Source organism: Hemitrygon akajei, chromosome 1, assembly GCF_048418815.1.
Source record: "Hemitrygon akajei chromosome 1, sHemAka1.3, whole genome shotgun sequence".
Classification (NCBI taxonomy): domain Eukaryota; kingdom Metazoa; phylum Chordata; class Chondrichthyes; order Myliobatiformes; family Dasyatidae; genus Hemitrygon; species Hemitrygon akajei.
In genome coordinates, this window is record NC_133124.1 from 179423910 (window position 1) to 179445040 (window position 21131).

At 46.6% G+C, this 21131-nt stretch overlaps 1 protein-coding gene across 1 annotated transcript in view; it reads right to left on the reverse strand.

Annotated features, from left to right (window-relative positions):
- The window catches only part of zbtb32 (zinc finger and BTB domain containing 32), a 76834-nt gene that overhangs the window by 38620 nt on the left and 17083 nt on the right, over positions 1 to 21131 (reverse strand). Inside the window, exon 2 of the mRNA XM_073055488.1 lies at positions 14265 to 14381. The gene's annotated coding sequence lies outside the window, so the exon portion shown is untranslated. The remainder of the gene's footprint in view (positions 1 to 14264; positions 14382 to 21131) is intronic.

Here is a 21131-nt window from a genome sequence, read left to right on the forward strand (position 1 = left end):
CCCGATTTTTGAACAGTGACTCCCCACCCCCTCTCAGAAGCAGCAGCATGCTGTTTGCACCCACTCCTCAGGATCTCAAGCCAAAAAACAAACCACTGGAGCAGCTCAGACAGTCAAGCAGCATCTGTGGAGGCAGAGGCATCTCTGACCCGAAATGTGGATAATTCCTCTTCCCGTGGATGCTGCTTGACCCACTGTGTTCCTCCAGCAAATTGTCGCTCCAGATTCCAGCATCTGCAGTCTCTTGTGTCCCTCTCCTCAGCAGCTTCTCACTCTTTGAAGCCTCTGGGTTCAAAGACCAACCCAACCAAACTTTACCCCTCACTGTAGAGATTGGTTTAGTAAACCTCCAAATTGTTTCTTAAACAGGAACATGTTGAGAGAGAAGGCATTACTGTGCACATGGAGAAGCTGCAGGTATAAACTCACAGCACAGTACAGGCCTTTTGGCCCATGATGTGCCGACTTTCTATCCTACTCCACAAGCTTCGCCATCTGTAGATTTCTGGCAAGACTGCACCAGCAACCAACGGTGACATAGAAAACAGAAAATCATAGAAGAATCTACAGCACAATACAGGCCCTTTGGCCCACAAAGCTGTGCCAAACATGTCCTTAGAAATTACCTAGGGTAACCCATAGCCCTCTATTTTTCTAAGCTCCATATACCCATATAAAAGTCTCATAAAAGACTCTTATCATATCCACCTCCACTGCCGTCACCGGCAGCCCATTCCACGCACTCACCACTCCCTGCATTTAAAAAAAATACTCCTGATAACTCCTCTGTACCTACCTCCAAGCACCTTAAAACTGTGCCCTCTCGTGATGTCTTACAAAACTAGCAGATACTCTTCTAAATATACTACTTCTCAACGGCAATCAATTGCAGCCTGTAATTTCTCTTTTAAGAATGTACTTATGGTCTGACTGAACAATCTGGCGCTTCTGCAATCCCCTGGGGGATTCAGTGTGGTTGAGATCCAGTGTTGATTCATAATGGCGGAACATGAACCTGTGGCTGGTTCCAGACCTCCACACCAGTTAAAGTGTTGAGCAAGATTTAAATCGTCGAGAACAAGAGTGGAAAACAAACAGGTGTTCAGCGCCGTCTGACTGGTCTCACTGCTACTGGTGGGTGGAAGGTGCAGGAGCTTTGGGTTTCTGCAACCACTGGCCTTCTGGACTGGCTCGACTGAGTGCTGAACGCACTCTACAGTTGTGGACTTATCTCTGCAATTCATGCTCCTTGTGTTTTCTATGTATACTTTTTTTTACAATTTGCATGATTTCATTGGAGTGCTTTCACAATGAACTAACCCTGTGGCTATCAGCACAGCACTGAGGATTCAATGTTGGGGTCTCTGCAGTTAGTGTTTACTTTTTATTGTTGGCACGATCAGTTGTTTTTCTGCACTTTGGGAGTTTTTTGGTCTTGTGCGGGTTTTTCTTTAAATGAGTTCTATTGTGTTTCTTGTTTTGTGGTTGCCTGCAAGAAGAAAAATCTCAAACTTGTATACTATAAACAAACTTTGATAATAAATGTATTTTGAACTTTGATTTTCCTTTCATTCATGTCCCTATTTAAGAGTCTCTTAAATGTCCCTAATATATCTGCCTTTACCACGACGTCTGGAAGGACATTCCACTCACCCACCACTCTCTGTTTAATAAAAACCTACCTCGTTTATTTAGAGATCCAGCATGGAACAGGCTCTTGCAGCCCAACGAGCTATGCTGCCCAGCAACCCACCTATTTAACTCCAACCTAATCGCAGAACAATTTACAATTTACAATTTGACTAACCAGTATGTCTTGTACATCTCTATCAAGTCACCTCTCATCCTCCTCCACTCCAGAGAGGAAAAGCCCTAGCTTATTGAACCTCTCCTCATAAGACACGTTCTCTAATCCAGGGATTACCCTGGTAAATCTCTGCACCGTCTCTAAAGCTTCCATATCTTTCCTATAATGGGACAACCAAAGCTGAACACAATATTCCAAGATGTGGTTAAAGCCTCTTAAAAGTCTCTATCATATCTGCCTCCACCAAAACATCTTGCAGTGGTGACACTAGTAGGGGTGAAACATAACTGTTCCCCCCCTTTTTATTTACATATCCTTGCAATAAATAACAACAATCTGTTAGTCTTGCTCATTACTTGCTGGACTGGTGTACCAGCCTGTTGTGAATAATTTAGCAGGACACCAAGGCAAGATCACTTGACATCTCAGCATCCCAACTGCATACAAAATTCAGCTGCTTCAAAATCAGATTGTAACAAACTGCTGGAGGTCGGACCACAACTGCAGGCATGTGAGGAAGGAATACTGATGTTTTGGGTTCAGATACTGCACCAGAACACACCGACAATGTCCTCTCCCTTGTAGGAATAAAGTAAAGAACTTTTTTGTTTTTTTTATGCTTGCTTATTTTATATAATCACTTCTATACCTGTAATTGTTCAGTAAATTTTTGAGCTATTGTCCTATTGTATAGCTGATTCTGTATTGTTCTAGAAGGTTCTCTGCAGCCATTGTCCCATTGAACCTGGCTGATTCATAGGTTGTCTTATCTATGGAACGTACTGCATCTCTGGGTGGAGATGACCAAGACTTCCTTTCCGTTGTTTGCGCTCCCTTCTTGTAACACTTAAAATGGCTGTAACCACTGAGTTTAATGCCTCGTTCTTGACTTGTCAAGAACTTCTGGATGAATACCAACAGATCCAACAAGGTCTTGAGGCTTTTCGATTATGAGGAGATACTGCCTCATCTGCTGAATTCCACCAGCAGTTGTTCCCAGCATCTGCAGTCTCTAATGTCTCCTCAGAGGGGATCATTGCTATTTTAAAATGTTTGGCAAACCCAGCTCTCCCAATCTAGGTCACACCCTTCCCATCTCTGTAACCCCCGCCAAACCTGATAATTCTACCTATCTCTGTAACTCCCCCCTCCAACCCTGTGTCTGTAACCTCCGCTAACCCATATGGTGCCCACATGATTTCTTTCCTTTATCTCAGATATATTACTCTCTCCCTGTGGAGCTACTTGAGCCCCCATTTCTGAATACACCTACTGCTGCATGCAAATTCCCTGGCTGCTAAAACCTGCAGTCCAATACAGGGGTTTGAGAATTTATACATAGAATGATGGAAAACCAGTAGTGAGTTACAGGTTGGGATCTAATCCAAGGGTTCATTGGGTTTATATATAGAAAAACAGACCCCAGAGGTGGATTACAGTGTGCAATCTTATAAAAGGAGGGGTTTATGGGGTTTATATATAGAAGAACAGATCACCAGGAGTTGTTTACATACTCTGATCTGGTTCAGGGGGTAACAGAATAACAGATCCCTAAGGGTGGGTTACAGGCTGGGATCTAATCAAGGGGTTCAGGGGGTTATACAATGCTTATAAAATATATTCACCCCCATCCCCAGAAGTTTTCATGCTTTATTGTTTTACAAAATTGAATCACAGTGGATTTAATTTAGCTTTTTTGACACTGATCAACAGAAAAATACACTTCCGTGCCAAAGTGAAAGCAAATCTCTACAAAGTGATCTAAATTAATTACAGATATAAAATTAAATTATCGATTGCATAACTATCACCCCCCCCCCCCCTTAAATATGACACATCAAATCATCACTGGTGCAGCCAATTGGTTTTAGAAGTCAAATAATTAGTTAAATGGAGATCTGCTTTTGGAGACCTGTGCGTAGTCAGGGTGTTTTAATTGATTGTGGTAAAATACACCCGTATCTGGAAGGTCCAACTGCTGGTGAGTCAGTACCCTGGCAAAAAACTACACCGTGAAGACAAAAGAACACTCCAAGCAACTCCACAAAAAGCAGAAGTCATGGGATGGATACAAGAAAATCTCCAAGTGATAGAATATCACTTGGAGTACAGTTAAGTCAATCATCAAGAAATTGAAAGAATATGGCACAGCTGTAAATCTGCCCAAAGCTGGCTATCCTCAGAAATTAAGTGATCATGCAAGAAGGGGACTAGTGAGAGAGGCCACCAAGAGACCTGTGACAACTCTAGATGATTTACAAGTTTCAGTGGCTGAGATGGGAGAGACTGTGCAGACAACTGTTGCCCGGGTGCTTCACCAGTCACAGTTTTATGGGAGAGTGGCAAAGAGAAAGCCACTGTTGAGAAAAAACAGTGAAAACTCTGAAGTCAGCTGGAAGAAGGTTCTATGGTCTAACGAAACCAAAATCAAACTTTTAGGCCATCAGACTAAATGCGATGTTTGGCATCATCCAAAACACACCATTCCTACCGTGAAGCATGGTGGTGGCTGCATCATGCTGTGGGGAGGCTTCACTGCAGCAGATTCTGGAAGGCTTATAAAGGTAGAGGGTAAAATGAATGCAGGAAAACACAGGAAAATCCTGGAGGAAAACCTCATGTAGTCTTCAAGAGAACTGTAACTTGGGAGAAGATTTGTTTTCCATCAACACAATGATCCCAAGCATAAAGCCAAAGCTACACAGGAATGGCTCAAAAACAACAAAGTTAATATCCCAGAGTGGCCAAGTCAGAGTCCAGACCTCACTCCAATTGAGAATTTGTGGCTGGATTTGCAAAGGGCTGTTCTCTCATGATCCCCATATAATCTGACAGAGCCTGAGCAGTTTTGTAAAGAAGAATGGGGGAAAATTGCTGTGTCCAGATGTGCAAAGCTGATAGAGACCTATCCACACAGACTCGAGGCTGTAATTCCTGCCAAAGGTGCACCTATTAAATACTGACTTGGAGGGGGTGAATAGTTATGAAATCAATTATTTTGTTTTATATTTGTAATTAATTTAGATCACTTTGTAGAGATGCGATTTCACTTTGACACAAGAGTGTTTATTTGTTGATCATTTTTTTAAAAAGCCAAATTAAATCCACTGTGATTCAATGTTGTAAAAAGATAAAATATGAAAACTTCCGAGGAACTTCCATGAATACTTTTTACAGGTAGATAGAATGTATGTAGAATAACAGATCCCAGATGTGGTTTACAGGTTGGGAGCTAATCCAAGGGTTCAGTGGATTTATATAGACAGCAACAGACCCCCAGGAGTGGGTTACAGGCTGGGATCTAATCCAGGGGTTTGGGGTTTTTATATAGAATAACAGATCCCTGGTAGTGGGTTATAGGCTGGGATCTAATCCAGGGGTTCAGGGGGTTTATATATAGAATAACTCCCCCCCCCCACCCGGAAGTGGGTTACAGCTGCAAAATAACCAACCCCTGGTGGTGATTTACACTGTACAATGCAACTGACAGTTTCAGGGTGCGGTTCTTATCTTTGGAGGTGTTGGTGTGTACCAAGGTGACTACAAACTGCAGATAACAGTGTAGCGTTGATCACTCTGTTGGTTTGACACTTGTGCATCAGCATTATTATAAATGCAAATATTAAACAACCACCAGGGACTGTTGTTAACCAGGACCACAGACCTTTGCATAATAACCTTTAATTGGCACCACACACTTTGTCCACCACACACAGGCCCTGTGAGCGACCACATCAGTTCTGTGCTAGGGACACACTGTGGGGCCACACCCTCCAGTTCCTGTCAAGGCAAGATCCCTGCAAACTTGTGCTGTTGGTAACCTTTTTGCTCAAGGGTGTGGGGCGGCAGTCAGTACGGGCGAGAGGACAGAATAACCCACCCTCACCACCCAGCACATGTCCTCTTTTCATTACTGCCATCGGGGAACCTTCAGATCCACACTCAACGTTCCAGGAACAGCTTCTTCCCCTCAGCCATCAGATACCTGACAGTCCAGGAACCCTGAATATTGTCTCGCCATTCATCTTTGGCACTGTTTATTGATTGTGACATAGTAAAACTGCATCCTGCTGTCACAAAAGAACAACCTTCACAACATCTCACTGATAATAAACCTGATTCTGAAACAGTAACACAGTTTCTCTCTGTAGGTGCCGCCCGACTGAAATTCTAGTTCGCAGCTTTATTTTATGCCCTTTGCTTCCAGGCTTATATGAAACTGAGACAGACTATGTGAAGTCATGCAGGGGAGTTTAAAATTATTAAGCTCACCGGAGTGAGGTAGCAGATAGGGCCACTGCCTCTCAACTCTAGAGACCATATGACATAAGAGCAGAAGTAAGCCATTTGGCCCATCGAGTCTGCTCCGCCATTCGAACATAGCTGATTTATCATCCACCTCAAACCCATTCTCCAACCTTTTCCCTGTAACCTTTGACACCCTTACTAAGCAAGAACTTATCAGCCACTTGAAATATGATCATGTATGGCAATGATTTCCACAGATTCACTACCCTTTGGCAAACCTGACATGCGTGTGTGTGTATGTGTGTGTGTGTGTGTGCTGCAGGGGTGAGGGGTAGAACCCAGGGGGAGTTGATGGGAATGTAGCGTGTAGAGGGGTTGGTATGTACCAGGATCGGTATCAATGACAGATCGATGGTCAGGATGGCCACTGTGGGCCGAAGGGCCGCACACACAGAGTACAGGTGAACTCCACAAAGACAGTGCTGCAGACTGGGATGGAACCCGGGTTATTGGAGCTGTGATGTAGCCTCTCTAACCTCCACTCCACTGGGCTATCCTAGCAAAGAACAGAGAGTGAATTGGAAATTACCCCAGGGAGATAAGAGGGCAAAGAATCAAACAGCAGTTGCTGGGCATATGCAGGAGAGCATGGGTAGCAGGGGCGCATGTGAATACACGGGGGTAGAATGGGATGAATGGGATTGCTGCTGTGAGCTAGCACAGAGCAGATGGCTGAATGTCCATCCGTGTTAGACTGGTTTAGAGGGTATTAACTACAAGGTGAGGATGTGGGAGCTCTGAAGATGGTGCAGAAGAGATGGTTAGTAGACCACAAGATACAGGAGCAGAATTAGGTCATTTAGCTCTTCAAGTGGCTTCCACCATTTATGGCTGATTTTTTTAACCCCATTCTCCCCATAACCCTTAACCCCCTGACTAATCAAGAGCCCATCAATCTCTGCCTTAAATACACCCAGTGGGACTTGCCCTCCACAGCCATCAGTGGCAATCAATTCCACAGATTTACCACCCTCTGGCTAAAGAGATTCTTCCTTATTCCTATTCCAAAGGACATCCCTTTATTCTGAGGCCGTACCCTTGTATACTATAGGGAACACTCTCTCCATATCCACTCTATCTAGGTCTTTCAGTATCCGGAAGGTTATAATGAGATCCACCCTCATTCTTGTGAACTCCAGGAAGTAGAGGCCTAGATAAATAAAATGTACAGCCTGGTATCGTTCTGGTGAGCCTCCTCTGGACTGTCTCTCAGCACATTTCTTTAGATACAGGGCCCAAAATTTCTCTCAATATTCCAAAAGCGGTCTGTTCAATGTCTTATGAGGCCTCAACAGTACAGCCTCGCTTTTACATTCGAGCAGTTGTGGAAGGAGAGGTTATGGCGCTTGGGAGAGGGTACAGAAGAGGTTCACAAGGATGCTGCCTGGATTAGAGGGCATGTGCTATAAGGAGAGGCTGGACAAACTTGGGTTGTTTTCTCTGGAGCAGAGGAGGCCCAGGGTAGACCAGATAAAAGTTTACAATATTATGGAGGTGTAGATTGAGCAGACAGACAGTATCTCTAACAGAGATGTAACATCTCATACAAGAGGTCATGTATTCAAGGTAAGGTGGGGTAAATTTGGAGCAAGTATTTTTTTACACAAAGAGCGGTGCACTGCCAGGGCGGGAGTGGAGGAAAATTCAACAGAGCTGTTTAATAGGCTCTTAGATAGGCCAACGAATGGAGGGGTATGGACATTGTGAAGGCAGAAGTGATACATTTAATTAAGCGTTTAATTGGTCTGGCACATGGTGGGCCGTGCTGTTCTATGGTGAGCTAAAGGGCACATTCCTGTTCTACGAATAGTGCTTCACTGGGAAGGTGAGAAGGAAGTGTTGATGGAGGGAGCAGCAGAGAGAGAGGGGGAGGGAGGGCCAGCATGGGTGGTGGCTCACGAGAGGGGTAGAGAGATGGAGAGAGGGATACTACCCACACAATCATGACTAATATCAGAAGCTGTGGCGAACGTGTAGGCCGTTGATATACAGTCGATGCGTTTCCTGTTATTGCTTGCACCGGGCTAGGTAATGTTTTCGGAAGAAGTCTGTCAGCACATCCCGACCAAAGAGCTGGAGGGTGACTCGTTGGCAATGGCGGGACGGGGTTTTTTTGGGGGGAGTGGGAGGAGCGGGTGAGAGACTCAGTAGCCCCAACTGGCCGATCTACTGTGGGCAGTGGCAAAACGATTTGGAGATGGCCTGCTTGGGTCTCTTCGAGGGGAAAGTGCCCAAGGCGCGGTGTTAGAGGTTAAGGTGAGGGGGCAGGGGGAGCTCCACTCTGACAATACCCTTCCTCCAACCCCAGCCACAACTCACCCAGTACACCCCAGCTATCGCCCTCTCTCTGCCGCCCCCCCAAGTTGGGATGTGTTGGGCACCAGGAAGGCTCCAAAAATACACAGCAACATATACAAACCACTAAAGGAACTCAGCAGGCCAGGCAACAGCTATGGAAAAGAGTAAACAGTTGACGTTTTCGCCCAAGTCCCTTCCTTTCCAGTCCTGATGTAGGGTCTTGGTCTGTAGCATTGACTATCTACTCTTTTCCATTGATGCTGCCTGCCCTGCGGAGTTTGTGTGTTGCTTTGGATTTCCAGAATCTGCAGATTTTCTCGTGTTTGCAACCATACAGTGGTCAGCTCAGATGTTCAGGGGAGAGGGGCGCCCATCTCCACCCTTGGCCTATGGGCCTGGCCAATTGTGGGATCATTCTGTGCACAGGCTCCCACCACACCCGTCCAGAGATGTCACAGGTATCAGCATCTGCATCACTTTCCTGGTGGGGATGAGGCAGACAGAAGAGAAATTTTAGGAACAGATGCACCAGCACACAAGTCACTTCCACCTCATAGAGACAGCCGATTGAGATCCTTCTCAGAAGTGCTGGGGAAGATGAAGTGGAGAGTTGGGGCCGGGAAGGTTATGGACAGATGTGCCACAAGGGGTTTGGCTGTCATCTTCAACCCAAAGGGAAGGAGTTGAAGAATAGGAAATTGACACTGTGGAGGCTGACGCAGGAATGAATTGGGTCTGTCTATAATTGGCAGCAGCCCAGGTTTAACACACTCCACATCAGGGAGAAAACATCAATCAGTGCTGAACATCAAATGTCCTCACACCCGCGTGGAACAGGGCGAGAATTACGCTGACTCTAACCTTTTTTTCTTTGTTTGAATATGGTTTTGTTAATCTTTTCCTGTGCAGCAACAGTGTAGAAAGAACTTCGTTCTGTTTGTAGCATGCCTTGTCTCTCTCCTGGGAGTTTGTGCGTGATGAGATAGTGTAGTGGGAGCTTCACTCTGTGGCTGACCCCGGGAGTGTGTGATGGGATGGTGTGGAGGGAGCTTCACTCTGTGCCTCACCCTGGGAGTGTGTGATGGGACAGTGTGGAGGGAGTTTCACTCTGTGTCTGACCCTGGGAGTGTGTGATGGGACGGTGTGGAGGGAGTTTCACTCTGTGTCTGACCCTGGGAGTGTGTGATGGGACGGTGTGGAGGGAGCTTCACTCTGTAGCTGACCCAGGAGTGTGTGATGGGACAGTGTGGAGGGAGTTTCACTCTGTGTCTGACCCTGGGAGTGTGTTATGGGACAGTGTGTCTGGCCCCGGGGGTGTGTGTGTGTGTGTGTGTGTGTGTGTGTAATGGGACAGTGCTTCGCCATCTATAATTAGAATCCAGTAAGAAGTGCTGAATTAGGCATCTTTCCCTTCATTGTAGTTTTAATTTGCAAATTTAATAAACTCTTTCTGTGATTCCCACGCTCTGAATGTAGGTTTAACTTGCATGCTTTCTGCCATCTCCTTCCAATGGTACTGGGAGAGGATGAGTCAGAGTGAGAAGATGAGAGATTGGGAGTGATGGGGCCAGTGGAAGAGGTACAGGCAGACAGGCAGAGAGGGAGACAGACAGAGGGAAAGAGGCAGAGAAAGGAAGGTGAGGAAACTGGACAGAAGAATGACAGATTCATACAGGGAGAGGGAGAGAAGTGATAAGAGAATAGAAAAAGATAGAGATAGACAAATTGGAAGAAGTGCACAGTCTTACAGTAGTGAAACAGGCCTTTCGGCCCATTTGCCCATGTTGAGGAAGCAGCCTACCCGCATTAATTACATTTCCCTGTTTGACCCATATCCCTCTAAACTGTATGCAACTATCTTTTAAACATTGTAAATATAATTGCCTCTATCAGTTCCTCGGGCAAATCATTCCATGTACGGGCCACTTCTGTGTGAAAAACCTGCACTTTAGGTCACCTTTAAATCTCTCCCCTCTGTCACTGTAAACAGTGCCCTCCAGTTTTAGACTCCCCTAACCTGGGGAAAAGTCTGGGACCATCCACCTTATCCTTGCCCCTCACAGTTTTATAAACCTCTATAAGATCATCCCTCTGCCTCCTTCACTCCAGGGAAACAGTCCCAGCCTGCCCAGTCTCTCCTTATAACTCAAGCCCTGCAGACTCGGTGGCATCCTCGTGAATCTTTCCCGCACCCTCTCTAGCTTAATGTCATCCTTCCTATAACTGGGTGATTAGAACTACACACAATTAAGTGTGGTCTCACCAACATTTTGTACATCTGTAACATAACGTCCTAAGTCCTGTACTCAGTGCCCTGAATGATGAAGGCCAGTGTGCTAAATGCCTTCTTCACTGACCTATCTACCTGTGTCACCACTTTCAGGGAACATTGTACATGTACTCCTGCTCTATCTGTTCTACAACACTCCCCAGGACCATGTCATTCGCAATTTAAGTCCTACTCTAAAACTTCCCAAAATACAACACTGGTTCACTCACCCAATTCGTCTCAGTCCTCCATAGCCTAAGACAACCTTCTTCTCCACCCACCGCACCACCAATTCTGGTGTCATCAGCACACCAACAACCAAATTGTTAATATCGATGATAAATAACAGTGGACCCACAACACACACAGGCCTCCAATCTGAAAGAAACCGTCTACTGACATCTTCTGTCTCTAAACCCATTTTCATTCTCACCATGGATATAATGTGATTTGATCTACCAGACCAGCCAACTATGTATGACCTTGTCAAAGGCCTTGCTAAAGTCCATATAGACTACATCTACTACCAGGCCCTCATCAATCCCCTTGCCCACCTCTTCAAAAAACTCAATCAAATTCGTGACACATTTTCCCTGCACACAAACCCACACTGACTGTCCCTAATCGGTCCCTGCCCTTCCAAATGCAAGCAGACCCTGTCTCTTCCCCTCCAGTAATTTTCCCACAGGAGAATGGTAGGAAGGAGAGAGTCAAGCAGAAATGGAGAGAGAGGGAGAGAGAAAGAAGAGATAAAAGAGTGTCAAAAAAAATGGATAAAGAGAGGGGGAGAGATAAAAGAGAGAAAGAAGTAGGGAGAAGGATATGGAAACATTTGGCTTGATTCTGGGATAGAGAGAGAGAAAGAGATAAGGAGAGGGATATGGAAATTAGTGCCCATTAGAGCTGATTCTGGGACAGAGAGAGAGCATAAGCGTGAAAGAGATACAGCGAGCGGAAAGAGAGGGGGTAAACGGATTTTGAAACCTTTTTGCGTCCATTAGAGCTGACTCTGGGACAATGAGCAATAAAAAAGAGAGAGAAGTGGAGGAGGGAGCTGAGAGGAGAGAGACCCAGAAAGAAATGAACAGAGGTATGAAGGGAAGGGGGAAATAGTAGGAGAGAGCAAATGAGACAGAAGAACTGGCTGCCAGTTCACCATTACACTCAGCATGACACACTCATGACAGACATTGCATCACCCACAGCATTGCGGCGATTGACTGTAGGATGCCGCTGATATTTCTCAAAAGCTTGGGGTTTAATGGGTTAATCGACTCAGAGCACAGCACAGAAAGCGGGAGACTAGTACAGTACACGGACCATAACCTCAACAGATATGAGTGTGAAATAACAATCAACGCCTCCGAGATCAGAACTGTTAGACCTTCAGAGCAACCTCACAACAACAACTGGAAAACCACCAGAAATGTCACTGAATGACTGTGCAAACTGCCTGAGCTCAGCCTTCAACGCGTTCCGGAGACCCAGTCATCATCTGTATGAACCCTGACCCTCTGGATTAGATCCCAGCCTGCAACCCACTCCGGGGATCTGGTACTCTATACTATATAAACCCCCCCCCCCCCCAAACACCTGGATTACATCCCACTCCCAGGATCTATTATTCTATATATAAACCCCCTGAGCCCTTGGATTAGAACACAGATTGTAACCCATTCTCGGGATCTGTTACTCTATATATAAACCTCTTGAACTTCTGGATTAGATCTCAACCCGTAACCCACTCCTGGGGATCTATCTAGACCCACGAAACCTCTGAATCAAGTCCCAGTGCAGGAATGAGGGAGGACACCTGACCGAGTGGTGCTACAACAACATCCTCGTGCTCAGTCCCGGTGAAACTAAGGAGCTGACCAGTGACTTCAAGAAGGAGAAGGAGGGCGAACATGTGCCAGTCTACACTCGGTCGGGGGGTGCGGCGGGGGGTTCAGTGGTGGAGACGGTTATCAGCTTTAAATTCCTGGGTGTTGGTATATTGGATGACCTGTGTTGGACCCAGCACACAGATGCAATCACAAGGAAGGCACACCAGCATCTTGGCTTTCTCAGGAGGTGAAGGAGGTTCAGCTTGCCACCAAAAACTCTAACAAACTTCTACAGATGTCCTTTATCAGGGTCTGGTATAGCAATTTGTATGTGCAGGAACGTAAGAAAGTACAGGGAGTAATGCACTGCCTCAAGAAGGCAACATCCATCATCAAAGATCCCCACCACCCGGGCTGCTCCCATCGGGCAGGAAATATGGAAGCCTGAAGTCCCACTTCAACAGGATCTCCCCTTCAGCCATTCGATTCTTGAAACAGCCAGCACAATTCTAATCACCACTTCAGTATAGCAACACTAGGAACAAATTGCACCACAATAACTTCGATGTTTTAATGTTCTAATTGAGGTCTTTCTTGTAAAAATTGTGTATAAGTTGCATTCATATTTTCCTTGAGATTTTTATGTGGCAATACAGATACTAGTCTTTTTTCTTACTCCCTCTCTCCCCATTCCATCATCTCCCAGTCTCTACATGTCTCACAATCTCTCTCTCTCTAACAAGAGAAAATCTGTGGATGCTGGAAATTCAAGCAACAGACACAAAATGCCGGAGGAACTCAGTAGGCCAAGCAACATCTATGGAAAAAAGTTGGGGAGAAAAACGTCAACTGTACTTTTTTCCATAGATACAGCATTTTGTGTTGTTCTCTTTCTCTCTCTCTCTCTCTGTCCAGTCTCTCTTTCCCTCTGTCCCTCTCTCTCCCCCCTCCACATACTCTCTGCCTCCCACTTTCTCTCTCTCTCCTTTCATCAATCCTCAGTGCCCCCTGTAGACAGTGCACACTCTCAAATCTGCCATTAAACAAACTCATTACTTAGAGAGGCAGCAGGAAGAAATATCATCTCCCAAAGTCAACTCTTTGAAGGAGAAAAGAAGGAGATGATCAGTAACAGAGAGAAAGATGGAGAGGGAACGAGAGAGGAACATATAAACATGTACAGATTCATTTTTGTTCATTCAAGGGACATCAGCTTCATATGTCCCTAACTTAACCGTTCATCCGCAGTTACCCTTGAGAAGATGGTGGTGAATGGCTGCCTCCTGAAGATGTGTGTATCTTTTCAAAGGGAGTTCAAGGACTTTGACCCAGCAATAATGAAGTACAGACAATTATATTTCCAGCTGTGTCCTTGGAGGGCAACTTCCAGAGGGCAGTGATTCCCTTGATCTTGCTGTTCTGGCCCTTCCAGCTGGTTGAGGAAAGACCACCAGAACATACCGATGCCCAAAAAAACTTTCATCAGATCGATCAGTTTCACTGTTAGGTACCCAAAGGAGGAAATTTCAGATCTGGATCACTCCTTGAGTTGGACTAAATCAGGTCTTTCCCTAGCATACAGAATGTCACAGCCTCTAACTCATTCTTAATTACACAGACAGGATTTTGCTGTTTTCTCTACATTTTGAGAAATTTGCACAGAAGTTGTAATGCTCAGTTAGCAACCACCCCCCCCCCCCCCCGTCCCCTCCAATATCTGCACGTGTTTGGTACAAGCAAATGACTAGGTACTTACAGGCTTCAAATTCCTGAGAATTGCGAGGGTTTCTGAGCGTATCTGTCCTGCCTTCTTACTCAATAATGCTTGAAGCATTATTCTGCTTCCTTTCCTCCTCGCTCTCTCTCGTGCTCTCTACGCAAACGTCAATCAAAAAAACCACAAGAATTTACATCCTTTTGTTTGGAGGAGGAGGGAAATTACAACAACTCATGTATTATTCACCCTCCACTATAGTTTTTTGAATAAAACCACGCTTGTCCTTTTTAAGTAAATTTCACCTGATATTTTGGTTTTATTCCTGGATCAGAGGGAAGAGTTCTCAATGGGCTGGAGGCAGGGAGGGTGGGTCACAGCAGGACATCGGGTCAGAGAAACCACTCACATTAATTTAACCTGGTAAATCATCAGAGGCAGATTCACAAGGAGATCAAAGTTTGGCTCTCAGCCATGGCGGGGCAAGAGAGTATTCTGTACACATTATTGTGGGCAGGAGCAATGGCAGGTGGTTCATAAATGTGAAACTTGTGGTGCAGTGGACAGAGCTGCCACAGGTCTCCAGAGATCTCCAGTGCTGGCTGGGTGTGGAGTCTGTGGAATGTAAGAGTGTGATGAGTGAGTGAGTGTGAGAGAATGAGTGTGTGAGAGAGAGTGAGAGAGTGAGAGTAAGTGTGAGTGAGAGTGGGAGTAAGTGTGAGTGAGAGTGGGAGTGTGTGGGGGGGAGTGAGTGTGGGAGGGGGAATGAGAGTGGGAGTGAGTGTGGGAGGGGGAGTGAGAGTGGGAGTATGTGGGAGTGAGTGTGGGAGGGGGAGTGAGTGTGGGAGGGGGAGTGAGTGTGGGAGGGGGAGTGAGTGTGGTAGGGGGAGTGAGAGTGGGAGTGAGTGTGGGAGGGGGAGTGGGTGAGGGAGAGAGAGAGAGCCGTCCCCAGTGAGGGTCTATGTGTGTGTGTGTGTGTGTGTGTGTGTGTGTGTGTGTGTGTGTGTGTGTGTGTGTGTGTGTGTGTGTGTGTGTGTGTGTGTGTGTGTGTGTGTGTGTGTGTGTGATTTCACACTTGTGCATGAATGCAGAGCATGTTTAACAATCTCAAGGAGAGCAACCACTTTGAACCCAGCACTTGAAGCTCAGAACCTCTCACTTTAATACTGTAACAGGTGAATATTACAATCATATTTGCCTTTCTTTATTTGTCTTTCTCCATCATGTGTCCACCTCAATATGTTCACAGAGTTACACAGCACAGGACAGACCCCTCGGCCCACCTTACTCCTGCTGTCCCAGTGTTAACCCTGTTCCCTAGCACTCAGTCCAGCCCCTTTTCTGTGCTTTAGTCATTCAAGTGCTTGCTGGATATTTCGTCAGTGTGGTAAGAGTCTCTGCCTCCCCCACCCCCTCAGGCACTGTGTCCCATATTCCAACACACTCCCCCAATCCACTGGGGGGAAATCCTCCCCTCAGATGCTCTCTACACTTCCTGCACTCGCCGTACACCTACACATCTTGTCTAAGACACTCACTGCAGTTACCAACACTACATGTCCCTTCCCAGTGTGGGTATAACATGTGCACTATATACCTAAAGGCATTTATTTTGAATAATAAATGCTGTACTAACCAAGTTATTGAGACATAATGAGCTTTAATAAAGATTGTGCAAACTCAGGGGAGATTCTATGATTGTACAGGACAAAGAGGTTCCTCAAATGCCTGTGCCAATATTGTCAAATAGAACATTAAACTGGGCAGAAGACATTTCCTCTATTGAGAGTCAATGTGTATGTGTGTCTGAGTGTGTGTATGTGAAGGTCAGTGGGTGTGTGTGTGTGTGGCTATATATATATATATATATATGTATATATATACATACACACACATACACACAGCAGTCCATCCCACATGACAGTCAGTTCAACTCAAATCAAACGATGGACAAGCATGCAGTCTTGGAAGGTGGTTGAACACAGCAAGATCCCACGGCTGGCTCTGTGGTGACTGCTCAGGTAATTTATCCAGAGACATTGACTAAGGGGGGGTCACTTGTGGCGAAATAGCACAGGGTAGAATTCTCCATATTGTCTTCCAATGAACACGTTCTAATAAAGTGAACCTCAACACATCCACAGTGGGGGGGGGGTGTGTGTGTGTGTGTGTGTGTGTGTGTGTGTGTGTGTGTGTGTGTGTGTGTGTGTGTGTGTGTGTGTGTGTATGTGTGTGTGTGTGTGTGTGTGTGTGTGTGTGTGTGTATGTGTGTGTGTGTGTGTGTGTGTGTGTGTGTGTGTGTGTGTGTGTGTGTGTGTGTGTGAGTGAGAGAGAGAGAGAGAGAGAGAGTGAGTGAGAGAGAGAGACCTGTCTCCCAGTGAGGGTCAGTGTCTGTGTGTTGGGGGGGGGGGGGGAGAGAGACCTGTCTCCCAGTGAGGGTCAGTGTGTGTGTGTGTTGGGGGGGTGGGAGAGAGACCTGTCTCCCAGTGAGGGTCAGTGTGTGTGTGTGTGTGTGTGTGTGGTGTGTGTGTGTGTGTGTGTGTGTGTGTGTGTGTGTGTGTGTGTGTGTGTGTTGGGGGGGGTGGGAGACCTGTCTCCCAGTGAGGGTCAGTGTGTGTGTGAGTGAGAGAGAGAGAGAGACCTGTCTCCCAGTGAGGGTCAGTGTGTGTGTGTGTTGGGGGGGTGGGAAAGAGACCTGTCTCCCAGTGAGGGTCAGTGTGTGTGTGTGTGTGTGTGTGTGTGTGTGTGTGTGTGTGTGTGTGTGTGTGTGTGTGTGTGTGTGTGTTGGGGGGGTGGGAAAGAGACCTGTCTCCCAGTGAGGGTCAGTGTGTGTGTGAGTGAGAGAGAGAGAGAGAGAGAGAGAGACCTGCTCCCAGTGAGGGTCAGTGTCTGTGTGCACGTGTCTGTCTCTGTGTGTGAGACAGACAACCAGTGCGGTGTGTGTGAGCGGGACCCATGCTGAGGTAATTGATGTGGGGGTGGGGGAGGGTAACAGAGTGTGCGGTGACAGTTCCCATCAGCTCCCCCGGGTTGGAGATGGGTCCCTCAGCAGCAGGACGAGTGTACGGTGCATAGGCGGGTTTGCGCAGTGTGTAAATGAGTCTGTAAACTTTCGGTATCAGTCAGTGAGTGAGCCAGCTCACTCTTCAGCCGAGGGTGAGAGGCAGTTGGCCTGTGAAGCATCCACTACATTGGTTACAGAAGTGACAGCAGTTTGGGGATGGTTGGTGCTAAAGGTGTCCCAAGCCAACTAGCTCTCACCAATTACTTGCCTGTTAACACCCAGTCTAGGTCTCACTGGGACCCTTTCTCTTCTGAGCCCGTTACTGCCTTGACCATAGAGCCGGCCCCCAGCGAAGAGAGGGTGTGGGGGGTAGTGACTGCCCTCAACACCTCAGCAAGTGTGTCACTGAGTGCAGGACCTAGTGAAGCTGAGGCCAACGGTCAGTGAGGAAGAAAGGTCCCCAGTGGTTGAAATTGCCCCTCACACAAAGGTTGGCGGGGAGGTCAATCATCACAGACCCAGAACATCACTTACAGGAGTTTCTCAGGGTAGTGTTCTGGGCCTAACCATCTTCAGCTGCCTCATCAGAGACCTTCCTCTCATCAGAAGGTCAGGACTGGAGATGTTCGCTGGCGACTGCACCAGATTCAATCTGATCCACAGCTCCTCAGCCAATGAGGCAGCCCAGACTATGTCCAAACATGGGCTGCTCTATGGAGAGTAATGTTCACTCCAGACACTGACCATTGCCCACAGGAGAGGGTCTAACCATATCACCCTGGCATTCAATGATGGTTCCATCACCTGGTCCACCATCCTTTACATTATAGGAGTCATCACCAACCAGGAACTCACCCGCACCAGTAACAGAAACACTGTGACTACAGAGCTGGCAGTCCCACACAGAGTGGGACATCCTAAATCCAGACTTGTCTACAAGTCAGGAGTGTGATGGGACACTGCAAACTTTCCTGATTAGTCCACACACTTCACATCCACCACATTACCTCTATGAGGCACAAGCCAGCAGTGTGATGGGACACACAGGATCCAACATTGATTCTGAGGGATCAGTCTCACACACACACACACACACACACACACACACACACACACACACACACACACACACACACACACACACACACACACACACACACACACACACACACACACACACAGTGACCCTCACAAGGGACAGCTCACACAAACACACACACTGACCCTCACTGGGAGACGTACACTGAGAATCAGAGTTACTGTGAATCCTGCTGCTCTCACCACTTCACTGCCTGTCAGAGACTTGTTTGCTGGGAAAATGTCAAGGTACAGAGAGGAAGTGAAGGGTCCCCACGGTAGACAGGGGAGAGTCCCTGCACAATGTTTCCTCCTCGTTTCTGTGTCAGCAGACCAATTATAACCTCATGCACGTTTCTAGAGAACCCAAAGTCTAAAGATAGATCTGAGGCACGGGGCTGAGTCAGGAGAAAGAATTGGGGACGAATACGGAGACTGAATACAGTCATCAGTTTGAGGGTGGGAGGGGCAGTGAGGAGGGAGCACCTCACTGTGGGAGGGGTGGTAAGGTGGGAACTCTGTGGAAGGTGTGATTCTATCAAACTACAGTTTTTTTATCTGGACAGCCGATGGCTGAAGGGAGACCTGATGGAAACTTATAAAATGATGAGATGCATAGATGCAGTTGACAGCTGGTATCTTTCTCCCTAGGATAAAATGTCTAATACTGGAGGATAGTCATTTAAGGTGAGAGGAGGGTAAATTCAAAGGAGGTGTACAAGGCAAGCTTTTTTTTTTACACACAGTGAGATGTGCCTCCAGGGGTGGTGGTGGAGGCAGATATGATAAAGGAACATGAATATGGAGAGAATGGAGAGATATAGACCATGTGGAAGATTTGAGGTCTCTGTGCCTGTACTCAATGGAGTTCAGAAAGATGAAGGAAAGTCAGGATGCATGAGAACCATGGCTGTGTGGGTTCAGAATTGGCTTGCCATTGAAAACAGAGGGTGGTTGTAGATGGAGCATGTTCTGCCTGGAGGTTGGTGGCCAGTGATGTTCCACAGGGATCTGTTCTGGGACCCCTGCTCTTTGTGATTTTTATAAATGACTTGGATGAGGAAGTGGAAGGGCAGGTTGATAAGTTTGTAGGTGACATGAAAGTTGGTGGAGCTTTGCATAGTGTAAAGGTTGTCGACGGCTTCAACAGGGCATTGATTGAATACAGAGCTTGGCAGATGGAGTTCAATCCATCTTGAAGGCTGAGTACAGGGTTAGTGACAGGATTCTTAGCAGTGTGGAGGAACGGAGGGATCTGGAGGTACACGTCCATAGATCTCTCAAAGTTGCTGCGCAAGTTGATAGGGCAGTTAAGAACACCCTATTAGTTGGGGGATAATTCAAGAGCCACAAGGTAATATTTCAGATCTAAAAAACCCTGGTTAGACCACAATTGGAATATTGTGTTCATTCAGGAAGGATGTGAAAATTTTACAGAGGGTGCAGAAGAGATTCACCAGGGTGCTGCCTAGATTAAAGAGCATGTCAAGGTCTTTTCTCTTTGCAGCAAAGGAGGATGAGAGGCAGCTTGACAGAGTTGTACAAGATGATAAGAGGCACAGATAGAGTAGACAGCTTTTTATCTCCCCAGGGCCAATACCACAGGGCATCCTGTTACGATGAGTGGAGGTAAGTTTAGGGGGGGGATGCCAAAGGTAGGTAGAGTGGCAATTGCGTGGAACACACTGCCGTGCATAATGGTAGAGGCAGATACATTAAAGAGACTCTTAGATGGATATAGGGAAAATGGAGGGTTATGGGCTCTGAAGGAGGGAAATATTAGAATGATCTTGGAGATCAACTCCGGGCAGCCCGGGAGTGTAGTGGTTAACGTAATACTTTACTGAGCCAGTGATCAGAAGATCAGCTTTCAAATCCAGCCGCTGTTTGTAAGGAATTTGGCTCCCCCATGACCGTGTGGTTAGGGTTTGTAATTTGTGGGCATGCTGTGTTGGTGCCAGGAGCACGGCCCTCAGCACATCCTCACACTGTGTTATGCTGCAAACAGCACGTTTCAATGTACTGTGTATGTGACAAACAAAGCTACCCTTTGGAGTAGTAGGTTTACATAGATCAGCATATCATGGGCTGAATGGCCCCACTGTTCTATAATGGTAGTTATTTAATAGGCTCTTACAGGCATATGGAAAAGTAGAGTATTCACAAAGTGCAGGCAGAAGGGATTAGTTCAGTACAACATTGTGGGCCGAAGAGCCAGTGGGTATGCAACATTGTTCTACATTCAATCAATCGGCCACATTATTTCACATAGCCAATATCTGTTCACACATCGGGCATCTTGCTTTCGTGGAATGAGAGTGGAAAATTGAATCTGGTGTTGTTCATGCGTGTGTGTTTTTTCTCTCTCTCTTTCTCTCTCTTGCGTATGCAAACTCTGACATTTTCCCAATTGTTTCCACTGGGTTACTCATTACATGAGAGAGCCTAGGCTTGAGAACAGTACCAGGAGAGCGGAGGCTGGCTGCCCACGCAACTGGAAATAGCGGCCCACCCCACTGCCCAGCCGCATGAAATGAGCTGTATGGCAGGACGAGAGGCAGTGCGGGAGACTGAGACAGCGTCACTGTGGCTGCTTTTTTCTCTGTTTCATGGCAGATCCGATCTCGGAGCCACTGGGCCTCCCAACACCCTCTTCTCTGCTGCAGCCTGTAGTTGTTGGGGGTGAGGGCAACAACTGTTGTTCTGCCAAACATTGTGAGCATGCTATATTGGTGCCGGAACGTGTGGCAACACTTACAAGCTGCCCCCATTACATCCTTAGGTTGTAAAGATTTAACACATTGTGGCAGAATTAAGCCATTTACCCC